General features: G+C 36.4%; 1 long non-coding RNA gene and 1 pseudogene across 1 annotated transcript; both read left to right on the top strand.

The window, feature by feature from the left end:
* Nucleotides 1-21,485, top strand: part of LOC125261941 — a 54,976-nt pseudogene extending 33,491 nt beyond the window's left edge.
* Nucleotides 2,938-7,980, top strand: LOC125261944. Its single transcript, XR_007183476.1, has 2 exons — nt 2,938-6,924; nt 7,142-7,980. It is a non-coding gene; the product is annotated as an uncharacterized LOC125261944 (long non-coding RNA).
* Nucleotides 21,486-22,504: the final 1,019 nt, after the last annotated feature.

Here is a 22,504-nt window from a genome sequence, read left to right as displayed (position 1 = left end):
AATAATTCTGTATCTGTGTTAATTTATACCCCACTTAACAACAGTATTGTAATCCTGTTGTGAATCACTCATAAGACATTTCTCTGCTTTATTGTTAGAATGCCAGATCTTATTTTTTATCTTCTTTTCTTTTTTTTTTTTTCAGAAAACCATGGATCACCCACTAACATTTTTCTACCTTGGATATTGTTAGCTTCTACACTCAGCACAATGATGATGTCCCAAATTGTGCTATAGTACTAAAATAAAAACAAAATTAGCAGGTTAAAACTCAAACTATAAAACTTTCTTTGCCAGAAATTATTAAATGTGTTGAACAATTTGGGTCCGTTTCTGGCTATAAAGTTAATTTTCATAAATCGGAAATCATGCCAATTGGGTAACATAGTAAACTTAAGCCTCCTTATATAGACCCTTTCAGATGGGTACCCCAAGGTCTAACATACCTGGGCATATCTATCCCACCTAAGCTTTCATTACTATATTTATTAAATATTAAACCATTGATAGCACAGGTTAAGAATGACTTGACACACTGGTCTGCTCTTCCTGTTTCCTTATTAGGAAGGATAAATTTGATTAAAATGATTACTCTACCTAGAATTTTATATGTTCTTTCTATGTCCTTTCTCCAACTGTCTTCAAATGATCTTAAAGTAATAAACAAACTTATATCCAGATTTAAAATTTTACAAAGCTATAGGCTATACAAAACTATTTTTAAGGATCACAGTTTCAAGAGCATATCGTTAGCCTCATAGCATAATTGCCTAAGTATCATTTGAAAATGAATGACTTAGGCAATTATGCTATGAGGCTAACGATATGGAGAAGGAGGAGCCAATGTAATGCACCAGTAACACACTTAAGCCGAGTTCAGACTGCACGATTTTCAAAGTAGTCGGGTCACTGTTCTTTTCACACTGCGTGACTATCTTGGCCAGCATTCAGTCGCTGCTGTGTTCACACTGCACGATGGATCGGCGACAGAAAGTTTCACACTGCTTGACTTTACAATAGGAAGAATCGCTGACAACTCTGTCTGGCACGCAAACTACGTTTCATAACCAAACACACGGGAGATGTAACAAGGAAACAACGCGATATCCTGCGTGCAAGACCAGAGTTCTCACGTGAGACTGGGATTATTATTAAAAATGGTAGCCCGCAAGAAGCTTGCAATACGAACTGCCTGTGCGCTGATTTGCAGCGAAAACAAGAAAAAGAAAAGAATATGGAGGAGGAAATGGTTGGGGAGACGCGAGGAACTATGTATGGTCTATAACTCCTCCCCGAACTCGCCGCTGCTCTGTATCTTGCTCTCTCATTGGCTGTCAGTCATTGCCGATGTAGTTTTCAGTCAGAACACTTTTCACACAGCAGGATTTTGAATTGCCGTCAGGTCCTGACTTTTAGCATGCCAAATATCTCAGGGGCGTCGGCGACTCGTCGGCGATTCTCTCAGATCGCGTCACTCGCGTAAATGAGCACCGATTTGCCTGTGATTTCGGGCATCTGTCGGCGATTTCTCAAAACCTGTCGGCGAGCCAAAATCGGGGCAAAAAAACGTGCAGTCTGAACTCGGCTTAAGCCAGGATTAGGCCTTGGTTCATTTAGGATATTTAAGTAGCTTTTATAAACATACCCTAGAAAAAAACATTACTGGTATGCATCTTGAGACAAAACAATGGCACTGACATATTTTTAAGATATGTCAGTACAAGTTGCTTTAAGTTAAAACAGCTCAAACATGCATTTTAGTCCATGACTAGCTTAAGCCTTGTCTGTGAAACCAGGGGTTCATTTATTTTTGCACTTAACTCTAGCCCTGTCTTAAAGCGATAGTTCACCCTTTAATAGTCATCATTTATTCAATGGTGTTGTTCTAATGCCTTATGCCCTTTCTTTTTTGTACCACAAAAGGAGATTTTTTTTTTTTTTTTTTTTTTAATGTCTAACTCACGCTCATATGTGACATGTTCTGCTCAGTTTAGTTTCATTACAGACTTTTGGACTATTGTTTTCCTTCACATCATGTGTTCCTTTGTTCAGTTTTCCTACCTCATTTGTATTCATATGTGTCAGCTGTGTTTGATTAATTATCCTCGTTTGTGCTTCCTATTTAAGTTATACCCTCACATTCATTCTCTGTCCGGTCATGTCAATTGTATGGTGTGTGTTAGTCTTTGTATGGATTGCTACCTGTTTGGATTACTATAAGTAAAGTTACATGTTTGAATCTTCATCTTCTGTGTCTACGTCTTCCTGCCTGCCTGCACCTGAGAAAATATGAAAAGTTTTGGTGAAAAACAAAATTAAATGTATTAAAGGTGCAATATGTAATATTTTTGCAGTAAAATATCTAAAAACCACTAGGCCAGTGTTATATATTTTGTTCACTTGAGTACAATATCCCAGATGTTTCCAACTATTTATAAATCGTTAGAAAATTGCAAATTTAACCAAGGCTTCGGGATGTGTGAGGAGTCGCCTGTCAATTGCGTCATACCTGCGTTACCCTCGGTTTCCGGGTTTATTTTGTAGAAACCATGGAAACACCAAAGACGCTTTAATATATTATATGTTTTAATAGGCAAGGGAACAACTGTTTTGATATATTTATAGACAGAAAACGAATTGTTGTTATATAGTAGCTCAACATGTTTAGTCTTGTTTAAATCTAATTTTCTTGCTTTTTTTCAAGTACCAACATAGCATAATCAGATGCAGCTTTATTTTTAGTAACAGTAATACAGCATTTTCTTCATCATACAATACTTTTTCAAATGAATTGCATGCCATTTATCAACACAAGCCATCCAGCATTTAATATGATATTCTAAAATCGATCTATCTTACTGCAGTGTCTCACAAGTGTCTCACAGCAGCTGCCGAGCGAATGCACAGAGTAACGTTATATAACATCATTTTCAACACACTCAAATGTATCTAATATGATAAACAGAACTGCATTACCTCAGAAAAGCGGAAGCAGTGCAGCTCGCAGCGTGTGTTGCACAATCGCTCCAGCGGCCTCGTTCAGCTCCCACAACACTTGGTCCTGCTCTGCTTCATACTACAGTAACGTTAATAATCTCATCCATGAACATGAGTTCTTCCTGAGGCCTATCCCGATTATTTCCACCGGCTGTAAGGTAAAGACCACATGTCCCAAGATTCTGCACCCAAACTTGGCGTCATCAAGCTATGCCTTTGTTTTGAATTGGCCTCTAGCAACCTCTAGCGGACAGAAAATATAACATATTGTACCTATTACTAGTGCACCTATTAATATAACATATTACTATTGTAACCGTTCCATTCTGTGCCGATCCAGGCCAGCCAGTACAGATATGGTTTTATTTTCCACTGCGGGGCTGATAACAAAGCTCTTTGGAGTGTAATACAAATGCATCAGTCATTGCTTTGGTAACGCAGGAGTTTACAGACTGTATGAGATGCAAATAGTGACAATATTATGGAGGATGTTCAGATATTTCTGTTATTAACTGTTTACTTCATTCAAATAGCGTGCTTGGTCAGCTAAAAGAGAAAATACATCACAATAAGCAAGACTAATGAGAATTAAGGAAAATCTGCTTGTCATTACCTCCACAGTCTATGATTGCAGAAAAAACGTGTGTATCTTTTTATTGAACATTGATGGAGCAACACATTTTGTTATGTGAGGTGGTGAGGGGGGCCTTTTACTCCACACTCAAGGTAAAAGGCTCACCAGGCTGCTCCAGTCTGCTCCTCTCTGCTGAATAGTTTGCGTCTGTAGCTCCGTAGAGCTTTGTTTTGAATCTATTTATTATCATTACTTGTCTATTTTATCATTACTATATATCTGAGCATTAGCATTTCGCTAGCTTGTTAACTTGCCACCCAGGTCACGTACCGTTCTTTTCTCTCACACACTCTACGATTCGAGTCCATCAAACAACTGTGGTAAGTCGGATCACTCTACAAACACGGTGAGTCATGTCATCCTCTCCTTTTGTTGTTCTTGCACTGCCTGTCATATGCATAGTATAGCTATCTCTGTCAGCAGTGAGATTTACATATGTGATAAATGTAGGGAGACAGTCAGGCAGAGAGAATCTCAGAATTAGTGACACCCATACAAACTTTAATTGAGGATAGTGTAATACTGTGGGTGTTCTTGGGGCTTATATATATATAGGATAACTTTATAAACAAATAAAACCCTCAGACACTGACGAGATCTTCTTTAGTTTTTTTTTTATTATTCTCTTTTTTTTTCTCCTTCCACCCTTCTCTCTCTATATCCCCTGTCACAATAAAAGTCATCACAACAACATCCATTTTAACACTGAATAGAAACTGCTGAATGAAATATTCAAACATAACATCAGCTTAACAATGTGTTAAACTTTTAACTCTTACACTACTTCCCCTTTATGAAAAGAAACATCCTCGTTTCCTGAAATACAAAACAGAAACAATATATCTGTAACAAAATATGATTTTTAGACATTTGCAATTTCAAACAAAAGAATTTCAGGTACAGAAAAACTAATCAAAATTTGAATATGAAACTTTTACAAAAATACAAATAACATTTTGAATGTGACAGTTTTTCTTTTGCTTCTTTTTAACTCTTTGTTTTTTCAATACTCCAACTCTGATTTCAACCATACATCACACAATCCCATACTCAGGTACTAGTATATGAACAAGAACGTGGAGATGGCTGTTAAGATATTACACTACCCTATAACGTAATGGAGGACGCACAGAATGTCCTGACCTTGTTCTCATGCCAGTTGCTGGCTGTTCTGTAGGGAGTTCTACATGGGATTCAACTTCAGATCCCTCAGAAAATTCAACCTGAACCTGAACAGGTGCTTGAATCTGTTGAGTTGGTTTTACAGACATGGGTACAGCAGAGTCATGAAACACATAAGGTCTGGAGCCTGATATTGCTGTAAGTGGAGGGCGTCCCGTTTGAGGGGGTGTCAGAACTGGGCGTGGATCAGGTGACCACGCAGAGTGGTAAGGTTTCAGCCGATTATAGTGAATCACTTTAGGCTTTGACCTAGAATCAAGCAGGTCTTTCACTTTATAAGTTACTCCAATGTCACCTGCCGATGAATCCAATCTGCTCAAGACCTTGTATGGACCAGTCCATTTCGGAGAAAGTTTGTGTCTTGACATAGAAGGAAGATCAACCCATACAAGATCATTAGGTTGATAAGCCACATGTCGGATATGACGGTCATAGTAATGCTTTTGCTGTGCTCCAGCTGACTGGATGTTGTCTGCAACAGTGGTAAAATCAGCACGTAGTCGTCCCTGCATAGAATGCACATATTACGTTGGGGTTCCGGGAGTAGCCCTGGAAGTTGCTGGGGGTACACCAAGGAGAAAATCAGCAGATAGGCAAGCTTCTCTGCCATGTGCCAAGAAGAATGGTGTATGCTTGGTTGAGGAATGAACACTCGTATTGTAAGCAAATTCAACCTGCTTTAAGTGGTCATCCCATTCCCCACCTTTGGTATAAAGATATTTTGCAAGCTGATCTTTTATGGATCTATTGGCATGTTCTACCATACCGTCCGACATGGCATGATATGGGGATGTCCGTGTTTTATGAATCCCAAGCAGGGAACACAGTTCTTTCACCAAATCAGTATCAAACTGTCGACCTTGGTCAGTGTGCAAACTCTGGGGCACACCATGTTGGCTCACATAGTCTTCAAACAAACACTTGGCGACAGTCGTTCCACGTTGATCAGAAACTGGATAGAGGTTGAGGTATTTGGTGAAGTAGTCCATTACTACAAGAACATACCAATTCCCTTTCTGTGTAATGGGCAACTCCGTTAGATCAGCAGCAACTTTTTCAAAAGGCATATTTGTGACTATATTTTGCATTGGGGCCTGCTGGTGAGGTGTTTGTGGTCTCCTTGATTCACAAGCTTGACACTGGGCACACCAATGTGTAATGTCCCTCGACATGCAGGGCCAGTAGCATCTCACTAGAGCACGTTGCAGTGTCTTTTGTGCACTGAAATGTCCAGAGAGTGAATGACCATGTAAAGTCTCAAACACGTTACGCTATAGTGCAGGCGGAACTACAACCTGCAGAATCTGTTCACCTGGTGGAGGTCTGACTCTACGACAAAGGACAGAATCCACAAAGGTAAGCCTTGGGAACTCTTTCCAGAAATGTCTGAATTTGTTAGCAGTACCTTTGAGCGTTGTATATGGAGGTCTCTTCTTATTTAACACCCATTCAGAAACAAAGCTCAAAACAGGGTATGCCTTCTGAGCATGTAGTATATCTCCACTATCCATACCCAGGCAAGTGCTGCTGGAAAAGGTAGAGGGAGCAGAATTTGAAGGCTCAAACCCAGAGCCTGCACCAGAAGAAACAGGTTGTGCAGTAGTAGGATATGATTCGACTTCCTCAGTCTGTGTCGAAGCAGTAACAAGATTTACAGGCTTGATCTCCAAATCATTGGGAATGTTGTTCTCGCTCTCAGGTCGAAGAGACATGGCATCAGCATTAGCGTGTTTATGACCATGTCAGTACTTAATGGTCCAGTCATAGAGGTCAATCTCCAGAGCCCACCGTGCTCTGTGACCCGTTGGATCACCATCCAAACCATTCACCTCAGACTAAACAAGGGCTTGTGATCAGTGATGATTTGAAAAGAATGACCCATGAGATGTTGACGAAAGTGACTAATAGACCAGACAATAGCCCACAACTCCCTGTCATATATTGACCATCGTTTTTCAGTAGGTGTCAGAATGTGACTGCCATAAGCGATGACACTTTCTTTGTCGTCAACATTCATCTGGGACAGAACACATCCGATAGCCATGTTGGAAGCGTCAGTGAAGAGCAAAAACTCCTTTGAAAAGTCTGGGTAGCAAAGAACTGGAGCATTGGTAAGTGCATGTCGCAAAGAATTAAAAGCTTCCTGTTATACCTCAGTCCAAACAAACAGCTTCCCTTTCTGAGTTAGATCATGCAGTGGCTGTGAAATTTGAGCAAAGCAGCGAATGAAACGCCTGTAATATGAACACAGGCCTAAGAAGGCTCGAACTTCTGTAGGATTTCCAGGAGTAGGCCATTCCTTAACCTTCTGAATGTTTTTCTCATCAGGCTGAAGACCGGCAGAAGACACAACATGGCCCAGAAATGTTACTTGCTGTTGGGCAAAAGAACATTTAGTTGGTTTTAGCTTCAAGTTTGCTGCTCTCAAACGCTGGAAGACCTCCCTCAGATGTTGAATGTGCTCCGAAAAATTCTTGCTGTAGACGATATCGTCTAAATACACAAGACATGTTTTCCAGGAGAGACCCTGCAACACTAGCTGCATCAAATGTTGAAAGGTGGGTGGAGCATTGACAAGGCCCATTGGCATCACTGTAAACTGATATAAAGAACGACCAGTAGTAAAGGATGTTTTTGGTTTGTCAGCCTCGTGAAGCTGCACTTGCCAATATCCGGATGATATAGAATATAGAAGAGCCTCTAAGTGCATCCAAGGTGTCATCTGTTCTGGGTAAAGGATGGGCATCCTTAATGGTGACAGAATTAAGGCCTCTATAATCTACGCAAAAACGCCAAGTGCCATCTTTTTTCCTCACCATAACGACAGGTGCAGCCCAAGGGCTATGGCTGACTTCCACAATACCTTTTGCCAACATGTCATCCACCTGTGACTGAATCACCTGTTGCATCTTACAATAGCAAGAATGCAAGGGATACTGTTTTGAATGCTGTTTTGAATGCAACTAGCTTAGTAAACTCTGTACATTGTTCAGTTCCAGCTGTAAAGAATATTATATATATAAACTGTTTATAAAACTGTTGCCACAGGTTAAAGGTTTGGCTTATCACATAAATTATGTTTAATGGAAATGCTTGTATTGAAATATTTTGCTCTACCCAATTTTTATGCCACCAGTATTAAACTGTGCTAGATGATGAGAAAAAAAGGTTTATATGTCTTCTTTGTAAACATTTTTCAGTGATTAAAGACATTAGCAATATTTCAAAAATAAATTACCACCCCCACTGAGAATTTTGTTCACCAGCTGTCCGTCTTAAAGGGTTAGTTCACCCAAAAATGAAAATTCTGTCATTTATTACTTACCCTCATGCCATTTCACACCTGTAAGACCTTCGTTAATCTTCGGAACACAAATTAAGATAGTTTAAATCCGATGGCTCCGTGAGGGCTTCATAGGGAGTAATGACACTTCCTCTTTTAAGATCCATAAAGGTACTAAAAACATATTTAAATCAGTTCACGTGAGTACAGTCGTTCAATATTAATATTATAAAGCGACGAGAATATTTTTGGTGTGCCAAAAAAAACAAAATAACAACTTATTTAGTGATGGCCGATTTCAAAACAGTGCTTCAGAAAGCATCGGAGCGTTGTGAATCAGGGTGTCAAATCTGCTGTTCAGAGAGCCAAAGTCACGTGATTTCAGCCGTTTGCCCTGAGTTTGCCGGTTTGACACGTGATCCGAATCATGATTCGATTCGCTGATTCACAATGCTCCGATGCTTTATGAAGCAGTGTTTTGAAATCAGCCATCACTAAATAAGTTGTTATTTTGTTTTGTTTTTTGGCGCACCAAAAATATTCTCGTCGCTTTATAATATTAATATTGAACCACTGAACGAACATGAACTGATTAAGATGGGTTTTTAGCACCTTAAGATCTTAAAAGAGGAAATGTCATTACTCCCTATGAAGGCCTCACGGACCCATCGGAATTAAACTAAAATATCTTAATTTGTGTTCCGAAGATTAACGAAGGTCTTACGGGTGTGGAACGGCATGAGGGTGAGTAATAAATGACAGAATTTTCATTTTTGGGTGAACTAACCCTTTAAGGCAAGACAATTTTATTAATGTACACTTAAGTTATAAAAAAGTTAAATGTGTAATTGTGACTGTAAAATATGTATTAAACATGTATAGGTATGGGACTGGCATATTTTCGTATTTGGGTTGGTTTTGATTGGTGTCTATACTGAATCCGATCCGGACGTAGTATTTGACAAAAACATGATTTTCTCAGCTTGTTTTCAAAATGTATCTTTAAAAAATAAATAATAAAATAATTTAAAAAAAAGAAAAAGAAAAAAACGATGGTGGGGAAAGAATTAAGTGAGAGCACTGCGAGTCGCTGTTGTAACGTCACAATCATGTTGTGGTCTGTGGAGCTGCCTGAAGACTTGCTTCCTCTGTTAAAAGCAAGGGGTCGAGTGTCTATCCAAATAAACTTCCCTCATCCACTTGACGAAGTTGAACGCGCTTCAAAATGGTGGTGAGGATTCCTCCAAGGATAAGTTCTTAGGGAACGAGTGCGTGTCTAAAATTGGAGTGGAACACAGCCTAAATGAGGAGTTATACACAGACCAGGAAGTGAAGAGGGAAACCTATTGACTTCTCTTTGCTGATCACCTGAAGGAAGTTTGACTAAAATAAATGTAATGAAAATAAACTCCTTTTTCTTGTCACAAGTGTGATTATTGTTGTTTGCAGTAAAGCGTGCAAGATGTACCTGTTACACTGAGACTTTCATGAACAGGGGTTACATAATAGACTTATCCAATATAATCAGGTCATGTGTTTTTTCCTATTAAACATTGTAGCTGGCATTCATTGCTCAATTTAGAAATTTAAAATATGATAGAATATGCATTTAAATTAAAAAAGAAATGTTTAGTTCATTTAGAGTTCATTTAAAACATTTTTTCCCAATTAATACATATGAGACATCAGAACTATGAAGTGAAAAGACAAGAATTTAGATCTGTATTTTAAAGAAACTTAAAGATGTACTGTACTCTTAAATATGAACTTAGATATGGTTAGCCACACTTGCTCTCACAACGAGGGGCTAGTTCCTGGTAGATGTGGTTGTAGAACACAACTTGTTCTTCCTCTCTTTTCTTAACAGGACTTGTTTTCAAGCATATATGCTTGAGAAGAGTTTTAAGAAGGCTCAAATTAATAGAAAAGACTGTATACATATGTGTATAGTTGATTGTATGTCGTAAATTCCAAGGTGAGTGACACTGCCTGGGCATTTTTAATAAGGTGATATAAAACACTCAGTTTTCTCTAATGTGTACCGTATAACCACAGCAGGACAGGCAGTTTATTGCAATGGCTTTTGGTCATCTGCTCATGATCTTCATGGCCATGCTGATCTTCAACACAGGTACGGAAATCGTTTGCTTTACATTACTGCATAAATGGACAGAGAATATACAATAATTAATTAATCTCTTGGTGGAATGCAGGAACTACATTACATTTTAACACGATCATTTATTTGAAAAATTAGTATTTTTGGATGTAAAATAGTATTATAGGCAAATGATTTGTCTCATTACATGTTTATTGCATGGTTTGTATTATTTTACTGATGATTCAGGATTTTTTTAAACAACTAAATAGAGTCAAGTTCAGTTTAGAATCATTTCTGTTGTAAAAATTAGTCATTAATTTAATTTATCTATATGCAGTTCTGGAGAAAAAAGTGATGTCATCGTCCAGCTCAGTTCACTTCTCATACAATGGTGTCAATGCAGGTAGATCAGTAATATTTAGGTGTGAACCTGAATAGTCGATGATTCCATGTTTCGATAGGAGGAACCTGATTCAACTACAAATCTTACAGTTGAATCTTTGCAGAGGTGTTATGGGACGAGATATGGTGGTGCTCAATATCTGATTTTACATAGACATACCGGTTTTCTCCCAATATGTTAATATACAGCCTACTATGAAGAAACAGAGTTATTTCAGGGAATTGTGGGAATGTCAATTTACGGTTTTTCACTGTAAATTTTTACAATGAATTGTTATTTTTCCAAAAACTGTGAATTTAACGGTATTTTACCGTAAAATTACATTAAATGTACCGTTAGATCTATTACAGTTATTCACCGTATATAGTACGGAAACTTTCTGTAAACCAATTAATAGTTTTTCACCGCAGCATTTTTACAGTCTTTTACTGTTAAAATCACGGTCATTTTTTACAGTGTATGATCTAGGGCTGCAACAACGGATCGATAAAATCGATAAAATTCGATTATTAAAAGAGTTGGCAACGAATTTCATTATCGATTCGTTGTGTCGCGCGACTATTACGCCTCTCAATAAGACGCGGAGATGTTTGAGTATAAAAAAGCGCGGTTGAGCGCGAAGCAGAGCGGACCATAAATAAATAAATAAATAAATAAATAGCAGAGCGGAGGTAGAGGAAAGACCATCGGAGAGTAAGCAAGTTTGTGAATATTTTAAATAAACAAGGAAAAACAAAATAATAGCGATCCATCTGTCATACAGTGTTATTGTGGCTGCGTTCAGCGCTCGTGACACGCAAGACGCGTCGCTATGGAAACATTAAAGGCAAACGTTCTGAAATAACGGTCGCCTTAAAAAACTCACTCTGGGGGGACAGAATATTTTAAACTCACGCTCGAAAGGGTTAGAGAAAATCACTCACTGCTCTTTAGCTTTAATAAGGATTTATTATATATTAATTATATTTAATCCATAAGGAATGTTGTATGCAAGTTGTCATAAAGAATGCATATATCATTCATTGAAAAGAAGACATTGTGTTCTTCTTCAGGAGGAGTGGTTTTATTTAATTATAAGATAATATTTTTTTATGTCACAGCAGTTAAATCTGTGTCTGTATTGCATGTTCAAATTTTAATATTATTCATATTAATAGGTTAATACAGTAGATGTTTTCTCCAGGAGTATATAATGGGTTTGGAAATTTTAGAGAAATTCTTAATGCATTACAATTTAACTAAACCCGTTAGATTTAGTCAACTAAAATCTTGTGATATTTAGTCAGCTACTAAAACAATTCAAATGACTAAAACATGATTAAAACTGAATGTCATTTTAGTCAAAAGACTATGACTGAAACTAAATAAAAATTTGCTGTCAAAATTAACACTAATCTGTTGTTATGTATTTATTCTGTGCTTTGTCCCATATCGGTTATTGCTGACAAATATATTTGGGAGTGATTGAGTGAGTGAGTGAGTGTAGTATAGAAAAGAAGTTCTACCATTCAAACAAATCCTGTTAAGTTTTCTGATTTGTATTTTTCTTTATTTAAAAAAAAAAAAAAAAAAAAGGATTGTTCTGACAGCTCAGGTCCCTTTAAACAAAAATATACATCTTTTTGTGCACTTTATTTAAAAAAAACCCTATATATTTGGCAGATGTAAAGCATACATGTGTATATTTTTTGTGTTCATTTGTTTTTTATTACTTTAACACCTCAGGGATGTTAAAAGAGCAACCTGTTTTTGCACGTTCTGAGGATTTTTTGCACTGTGAATTTGCACTGTCAGTTCTGTTTTTGAATAAAAGGTTGGAAATTAATGTTTTTTTCCCCCCGATTCATCGATTAATCGTAAAAATAATCGACAGATTAATCGATTATTGAAATAATCGTTAGTTGCAGCCCTAGTATGATCTGTGCTGTGTAGAAATACTTATCCACTTTTTCATGAGAAATGCTGTCCAAATATCCCGTTTTTAATGATGATGTCTAAAGTCCCCGCCAAAGGAAGTAGTCCCTTTAAGAAATTTGTTAGCAACTGCTGTTTTTAAGACACAATAAAGGTTTAAAAAATCACAAGCGGGTTAGAACTGGTGTGTTTTATGTCATAGATCAAAACATGAAAATATTTAGAGGCTTTGTTAACCACGGACCTTATTTCAGGTGATTTAGCAAAAACCCATTCAAAAAACCTCTTAACTTTAGCACAATGGAACCGGAAGTCCTAAAATGCTAACTCGCTTCCGGGTTTTGCCTACAAAAACACGTCATACCTGAGGTACTCTATAAAGTCCGGGAACATGATGTCAGCAACGCAATGCATTCTGGGACTTTAGGACAACGACAGTACAGTAGATACAGTGGAGGTAGATGTTAAAATTTATATTATACAGTTAAAAGCAAATTAGAATGGTGAACGCTGGCTGTGTTATGAACTATTTGACCAGTGCAAACGAATGAACAGAAGAGATTCAAATATTAGTCTATTTATTAGCACGTGCAAGCAGATCTTTAAAAAACTGAATGCAAATACAGTAGTTTTTTCAACTGGTGATTTGTATTTGTTGTCATTGCACGCTCCTGAGTGTATCCTGTGTATGCACACATTTCACATTTGCTGTTTCTATTTTTCACCGAAACGAATGACAGTTTATGATCACAACATAAAGACATAAAATCAGAAAAATAAATAAATAAATAATGTCCACTGTGATGGACATCAAACTTCAAAAAAATCCTGTGTTCTTCAGCTCTTAAAGATCTTCAAATTAACTTTGAATATTATCACTTGATATTATTAAAATTTGAATATGGTGCAAGTTGATGATGCTACCATGAACATAAATCTGTATATAAAAGATAAAATATATGCTCCTCCTCCTACTGTCTAGTAGGTCTAGCCATGCCTGTCTTTTGTGACACCTGAAGCTCAGATTAAGTTATGGGTCATACTTTCATTGTGATTGGTAGATCAGGGAACAATCAGTGACCAGACAGTACTTATTTTATAAAAACACAAAATTGTATTGGTTTAAACCAAAATCCATGTCCATTCATGGGTGATGATTTGCCGACATGTGAAATGCATACCTATCTGCAGTGTGGCCTTTCTACAGTTATATATATTTTTTTAGGTTTATTGATCCAAAAATGTTTTTATTCATTTTCTTCTATATTTTTGTGTGGTGTTCTGTACATTGTGCCGTAGTGTACTTGTGGAATGATGGGAATACAAAGAGCGTTTACCTTTATCTTTTGCATTATCCTCTCTATTTTTAGCATCCATGTGCAAAGCCGAAAATACTGTCTCTGTGCAGACAGGAAGTTCTCTTCAACTGGACATACAGACTGATAAACTACCAGAGTTTCAAACATTGGTCTGGATGAATGATGAATCAGAAAATATTGTGATATCTATAAACAAAGAGACAACGATTCTTAAGGACAATGTGGTTTTCAATCAAACAACCTTCTCTCTAACACTGAAGAACATGCAGAAGACAGACAGTGGAAACTACACTGCAAAAATAATTGTACCTTATGAGAAAGTTGTTGCTAAATTCAGAGTATCTGTTATAGGTGAGTCTGAGTTGCAATTTAGACTATATTAAAAACCAATATCAAGCTAAATCTTATTATAACAAATCTTTTCACATAATTTCTTGGATATAAATGTGCACAAGAAAAAGTGTCAGTGTCTGGTCTGTCAGTGAAAAAAAATGCACTGAAAAGACAGTTGTTTTAACAAGTATAGGTCTATATTATGTGCTATCAACTTATGATGATGTAAACAAAAGTTGGAAGGAGCATAAATGATATGTGCTTCTGGAACTGTTTAAATATGACTGATTGAATTAAAATTTAAATTCTAAATAATCTCTCACTGTTAGTGTTTTCTGTAGTATGTAGAAAATGCATGCATGTTACCTTTGCAGACCCTAACAGGGCAAGTTGTACAGTTACACCTTTAAATTAGCTACACAAAAAAGTTTGTAAAAACAATTTGTAAGGTCTGTTATATATGATGAATCCTAATGCAGCAGTTTTCTTAAATATATGTTTCAGATCCAGTGGATTCTCCTGTTCTGAACTGGACCGTCACCATGATCAGTGTTAACTCCTGTATTGTGAACGTCACATGTAGTAGTCCTGACCACACAATCAGCAACAGCTACCATAGCAACAACTGTAGTCAGGAGGAAGTGACATCAACTGAAATGAAACCTCTATCTGTGTATTGTAAAGATGACATAGTTATTTGTAACTACAGCAACCCAGTCAGCTGGAAGAATGACACAATACAGATTAAACAACTCTGTACAACTAATAAAAGTAAATAACTGACACACCAATCACATGCAAAACCTATAAATACATTTTAAGACAATTTCTAGTCTCTTATAAGTAGTTTATTAGCTGTTTATTCTCACTACTGTAGCTCTGAATATGAGTGTTCTGATGATGTGTTGTATTTAGTTTCAGATAAAAGTCCTGAAGAAAACAACAGCTCTTTTCCTCTGCTTTGGCTCATGGTCGCTGTTACTAGTGCTTCATTGATGATTTTAGTTGCAACTGTTGCACTATACTGCTTTTGCAAGAACCATAACAAAGGTATGTCCATGATGTATCAAATTAGCAAAAGGCAGTGCTTTATTTTTAACCATGTACTTTTTAGAATAACAGATTGTTTTGGAAATCAAGTTGTTGGTCATAGGATATGACATACCAGTTAGAGTTGAATTACATTTTTCCTTGCATATACAGTACACACATGAATCACTGAATACAAAAATGGTGAAGTAGTCATATGAAGTCATATTCAAGTATACTACTGAATACCCAAACATGTACATACAGGTGCTGGTCATATAATTAGAATATCGTAAAAAAGTTTATTTTTTTTATTGTAAATTATTTTTAAAAATGAAACTTATATTTATACTAGATTCCGTACATGAAAAGTAAAACATTTCAAAAGTTTTTTTTTTTTTTTTTTTTTAATTTGTTGATTAGAGCGTACAGCTAATGAAAGTCCAAAATCCAGTATCTCAAAATATTAGAATATTTATATTTGAGTTTCATTAAATGACCAACCCTACAGTATAAATTCCGGGTATCTCTTGTTCTTTGAAACCACACTAATGGGGAAGACTGCTGACTTGGCAATGGTCCAGGAGACAATAATTGACACCCTCCACAAAGAGATTAAGTCACAGAAGGTCATTACTGAATGGGGTGGCTGTTTACAGAGTGATGTATCAAAGCATATTAAATGCAAAGTTGACAAGAAGGAAGAATTGGGTAGGCAAAGGTGCACAAGCAACAGGGATGACCACAAGCTTGAGAATACTGTCAAGAAAAGTCGATTCAAACACTTGGGAGAGCTTCACAATGAGTCAAATGAAGCCGGAGTCAGCGCATCAAGAGTCACCACACTCAGACATCTTCAGGAAAAGGACTACCAAGCCACTTCTGAAACAGAAACAACGTCAGAAGCATCTTACCTGGGCTAAGGAGAAAAAGAACTGGCCAGTGAACAGTGGTCGAAAGTCCTCTTTTCAGATAAAAGTAAATTTTGCATTTCATGTTGAAATCATGGTCCCGCAGTCTGAAGGAAGACTGGAGAGGCACAGAATCCAAGCTGCTTGAAGTCTCGTGGGAAGTTTTTGAAGTTAGTTATGATTTGGGTGGCCGTGACGTCTGCTGGTGTTGGTCCATTGTGTTTTATCAAGTGCAAAGTCAATGCAGCCATCTTCCAGGAGATTTGGAGCACTTTATGCTTCAATCTGCTGACAAGCTTTATGGAGGTGCTGATTTCCTTTTCCAGCAGGACTTTAGCACCTGCCCACAGTGCAAAAAACGCTTCCAAGTGGTTTGCTGACCATGATATTACTGTGCTTTATTGGCCAGCCAACATGCCTGACCTGAATCTATGGGATATTTTCAAGAGAAAGATGAGAAACAGTCGATCCAACAATATACAGATGATCTGAAGGCTCAATAGTGCCTCAGCAGTGCCACAGGCTGATCACTTCCATGCCACACTTCACTGATGCTGTAATTTGTGCTAGGAGCAAGTCATTTGCTGTAATATGTGCTGCCGACCAAGTATTGTGTGCACAAATGAACATACTTTAAAGAACTTGAACTTTTCTGTTTTGAAAATCCATTTTTTGATTGATCTTAGGAAATATTCTAATATTTTGAGATACTGGATTTTGGACTTTCATGAGCTGTACGCTCTAATCATCAAAATTTAAAAAAAAACTTTTGAAATGTTTTACTTTACATGTAGGGAATCTAGAATTCATTTTTAAAAATAATTAACAATAAAAAAATGAACTTTTTCACGATATTCTAATTATATGACCAGCAATTGTATATGAAAAGGTTATACATATCAGAGTCAAATGCAGAACAATACACCTACATGACAAGTTTTATTTAAACCTTATATGGTGCCTGATAGCGAGGAAAGCAAAGATCATACGTACAAATAGTCATACCTACACTTTCTGTGGTGACAGTAATGGTCAGGTGGTCAGGTGATTCTTTAAAATGATGCTATTCTAAAACTATTAGGTGTCCAAGAAGAGAATGATCATACAATCTATGCACAAGTTCAGGTAAGCTTCAAAATACTTTATATTTTACATTCCCAAAATACTTTATATGAATTTATGAATATATTTGTGCAGCCATTACAGATCTTAATGGTAACACTTTAGAATAATGGTCAAATGAACACTTATGCTATTAACGAATATAGAAACAATATTAACTAATCAGTAAGTATAGCTGAACTGTTAATGTAGTACCATTTTCCCGCTGAATTTCTTTCTGGATAGTTACCTATAATGACAGACCATTATTCTAAAGTGTTGCCCTCTAAAAGGATTAGTTCACTTTCAAATAAAATTTTCCTGATAATTTACTCACCCCCATGTCATCCAAGATGTTCATGTCCTTCTTTCTTCATTAGGAAAGAAATTAAGGTTTTTGATGAAAACATTCCAGGATTATTCTCCTTATAGTGGACTTCAATGACCTCCAGACGGTTGAATGTCAAAATTACAGTTTCAGTGCAGCTTCAAAGGGCTTTAAACGATACCAGACGAGAAATAAGGGTCTTATCTAGTGAAACAATCAGCCATTTTCAATAAACATTTATATATATATATAATATATATATATAACATTTATATAACATTTATAACATTTAACAATATAACATTTATATTCTTTATATAAACAAATGATCGCCTTCCAACTGGTTCCGCCAAAACCTCACTTTCGTATTCTTCAAAAAGTTTACGCTGTATGTCCTACACCTTCCCTATTCTATGCCCCAAGGCATTTGCTTAGGGCCCCTTCTATTTTCTATTTTTACTAATGATTTTCCCCTGGTGATGGAACATGCCACCATGGCAATATATGCAGATGACATTACACTATATGCATCTGCAAGAACAGTAGATCAACTTAATAACATCTTAAATAAAGAATTGACCTTAGTCACACAATGGATTAGTGCTAATAGATTAGTCATCAATATAGAAAAAGACAAAATGTATGGCAGTTGGGTCAAAATATTTTCTAAAAATGACACTCACATTACACTTGTCATCTGGAGATACTTTGATTGAACAAGTAGAAGAAACTAAATTATTGTTGATAGTAAGCTGTCTTGGAACAGTCAAATAAACCAAATTTTACAAAAAATGGGTATAGAAGTATGGCCATTATTAGACACTGTAGGAAGTTAATTCCTTTTTGGACAACAAAACAGCTGGTTCAGTCGTTAGTGCTTTCTCATTTGGATTATGCCTCAGTTGTTTGTTCAAATACAAGTGAAAACAATTTACACAGACTTCAGGTAGCTCAAAATAAAGTAGCCCGAATTGTTTTGGGCTGTCCATATAGAACCAGTGTGACTGCTATGCATGATAGTTTGTCTTGGTTAACTGTAAAATTTAGACTTAAGTATTTCTTAGTAACATTTATGAGAAACATTATAGTATCAAAAACTCCAGAAATAATTTATAGTAGGTTGTCCTTTTTTTCAGATGCACATAATTATTGCACTAGACAAACAGGTGAGATGCGATGTGTGCTGCCTTCATGCAGAACTCACCAAATACAGTGGTCAGTGTTTTATTGAGCTATGGTGGCATGGAACTCATTACAAGGATTTTTGTTGCTGGAAAATAATAAAAATGCTTTCAAAAGAAGTTAAAACTTTTCTTGTTCACACAGTGATTACTGATAATTGTGGATTTTTTGTGGATTTTTAGGAAGATTTATGTTGAATCTAATGATTTAGTTTTGTTGTAATTATAGAATATGTATTGTAGTATAATGATACCAGAAAATGAGCTGTTTTTGAGTTTTCTTTTCTTTGGCATTGAGCTGCTATGAACTCTTGTACGTCTTGTATACTGTTATTGTGTGTGCAGTTGTGTGAATGGTGTAAAAAATATAAGTAAAACATGTAATGAATATTGAGGAGACCCCAGGAAGAATAGCTACTGTTGTTTCAGTGTCTAATGGGGACCTTAATAAACAAACAAACAAACAGCATAAACTTTTTGAAGAATACGGAAATGCGGTTTTGGTGGAAGCCCTTACAAAGACGATCATTTGTTTATATAAAGCATATACATTTACATTTTTTCCGAAAATGACCAATCGTTTCGCTAGATAAGACCCTTATTCCTCGTCTGGTATCGTTTAAAGCCCTTTGAAGCTGCACTGAAACTGCAATTTTGACTTCTAACAGCCTCTTGTCTTCTAGAAAGGTTCTTCAAATCTGGCCCTGAGGGGGCAGTGCCCTGCAGATTTTAGCTCAAACCCTGATCAAACTCGCCTACCTGTATTTTTCTTGTAACTCTGATTAACATGCTCAGATGACTTTGATTAGGGTTAGAGTTAAAGCCTGCAGAACAGACTTGAGGAACACTGCCCAAGATGTTCAGGTCTAGGTGTCAGGTTTTTCCACACCAGACTCAGTAAAACATTTCTATGTGGGCCTCGCCTTGTGTACAGGGCCATTGTCATGAGGAATTTGAAAAGTGCCTGCCACAAACTGTTGCTCACAATAGACTGTATGCCTTATGATTAAGATTTGTCTTCACTGGATTAAACGGGCCGAGACGAAATAAAAGTGGGTGTCCACTCCACACACTATGAACTATAGAGTGTAAATGTAAATATGCATGCAAGTATAAAGTGGTATAGAATGATTTGTATGACTGTTTGATTGGATGGTTCTACAGCCAAAGAATAAAGTACAAAGACCCCTGGAGATGTTGGTGAAAACAGCGAATCCTCAAACTGTCTATGAGTTTACAGAAGAAATGCCTGATCCTGAGGTAAGAAATAGAAGAAGACATGTGCATCCATCCAGTCTGTATATAATATTTTAATTTAGGTCAGCATTTTCTAGTTAAAAATAGGAAATAAGTTAACTGTAAATAGATCTTAAGACTGAATGTTTTTCTAATTTCAATTCAAGGATTTACTGGTTTTGTTCATTGCAGTGTTGCTATAGCTTGACAATACTATATATCATATATTAACAGATATCAGCACAGATGCAAACAAACAATCCTGTCTGCACCACCTACAGCACAATAGGACAACACCAAAAACCATCATTTGCCACTGAAGACCATACAGTTTATTCACAAGTGTGTAAATCCCCACGTGGCAGACCACATGTGCATTAAAGAGGTCATGAACTGAGAAATCAAATTTTCCTTAAACATTTGATATATAAAAGTTTTTATAATATATTTTAGAATATCATTATAAGTATATTCTGTAAGTTTCAGAACTGAAAACTTCCTTGGTAGTTCAAAAACATATGTTACCAAGCCCAGTGAACAACTCCTGGAATGTGCCTTTTTATGACATTATAAATAGGTGAAAGACCACCTCTGTAGAAGAAATCAACACCTACTTCACTGCAAGTTTGGCCCTGCCCACTGGTATTAGTGAGATGAGGAAGAGAGAAGAGCACAGGATCACTCACTGGCCTAAAAATAACACCTTCCAAAGGATTCTAATGCTAGGTGTTCATTTTATTTATTTTCAATTTCAGCAATGTGAATGTCTCAGTTGAGCATTATTTATTTTGTATGTGGTACATTTCACTGTGGGTTCTTTGGTAAATCAGTTGCAATTTTGGAGCAAGCTTTGCAAACAGACATTTACAATATGGACTCGACAGTAATGCGACAACATGATAACCGTGTTCATTTTGATGACTGATCTGTGACCAGTGATTTCTTATTTCTGATGAAGTTGACTTAACAGTCAACTTCACATTGTTTCTCTTAGTAGAATGAAAATAATCAGTTATTTAAACTGTTATTTAAACTTAAATTATTAATAGAAAGTGATCAAAGAGCACTCCCTTTGCAATCGCTAGAGCTGTTAATCAAACAGCGCACACTGGAGCTGTTAATCAAACGCGATGAGTGCGAGCACGAGTTTATCAGTGACTAAGTTCTCTGGACTCATACCAAAACTCTTGTAATAATCAACGATTCTCTTATTTACAGTGTGTTTGCACTGTTAGTCATGAAAACATTGGTTAGTGTGCAGAAATCAAGTTACAATGTCGAGATCACTGCATTCATGTGCTCAACATGTCTGTGATCTGCTACATGCTCATCACTGCAACATTTCATGCCACAATCTCAATATAATGCCATAGATCTAAATATAATAATCACTTTTCAAGATTAGTTAAGCTTAAGCTGTAATAGTAAAAACATGCTCAAGAAAGTTAAACATGTAATACTTAGCTATTTCAAATGCAAAGATGTTAGCCAACCACAGCAGTGGGTGTTTACACTGAAGTCTCACAGCAGACACGCCCCTTAAAACAGAGCTTTCAAATATTTCTAAATTATGACCAAGTTGACCAAAAAAAATCATACTAACATTATAAGTTCACCCCAGGAAACATTAAATAATAAAACAATGCAGTTCATGACCCCTTTAATACAGTGAGTGCTTGAAGTGGGCCAGTACACACTGGTATGTGTGTTCGGGCACTTCTACTCTTTAAACTTTGGCTTCACCTTTTCTTGTTTACTGCCACTTGTTGCATGTTGCCAGTAATTTGCTACTCAGAGTCAAAGCATTGTTTCTTCATTGTAGAAATGTCAAATGTGATAATGGTTTGCATATGTCAGCCAGCGCACAAGAGAGTACCAGCACTTTTTTATTTTCACTATAAGCAGTAGCATATGTAAAAAGAGGCTTAAAACAGTAGACACTGTTTTAGACAGTATTTTTTTCTCCCCTATATATCTTAAAAGAATATTTCGATATTCAGGACTTTTAGAAAAAATGGTACAAAAGCTGTCTTGTTTCTGGGACAAGTAGTCTTTCAAGATTTTCAAGATGTAGCATATAGGTAATAATATTTACCCTAAAAGTACTAATATGCACCCTTTGTGGGTGAATAAGGTACAAAGGTTTACCTTTTGAAAGGGCATTGCCGTGACAGCTTTTCTACCTTTTTTTTTTTTTTTGTGTGTGTGTGTCTCAAACAGGACCTTGTTCTCTGCAGAGTTCTGTACTTCATTTGTCTTTTTGTTATCATGTGTAGTTTCATGATTTTGATCTTTATGTTACCTTATCTGGAATATCCATGAGTGTTTTAAAAGTTAAGTGTGCCATTAAATGATATCCTTAAGATCTGTACTCTGACTTAATGCATTTTTTTTTTTTTTTTGCATTGATACAGGAAATATTATTAAAGCTAGGGTAGGCAACTTGTTGTTATTCTGGTTGAAACTCTCTTCACATTCTGATAGCAATCAATAATAAAACTGTTCTAAATATTTTTTAAAAATGTATACATATATCATCTTTGGAATCTCAG

The sequence above is a fragment of the Megalobrama amblycephala genome, unplaced genomic scaffold (genome assembly GCF_018812025.1).
Source record: "Megalobrama amblycephala isolate DHTTF-2021 unplaced genomic scaffold, ASM1881202v1 scaffold533, whole genome shotgun sequence".
In the NCBI taxonomy this organism is placed as follows: Eukaryota; Metazoa; Chordata; class Actinopteri; order Cypriniformes; family Xenocyprididae; genus Megalobrama; species Megalobrama amblycephala.
The sequence above is the reverse complement of the archived record's forward strand: the minus strand, read 5'-3'. Positions and strand labels throughout refer to the sequence as shown.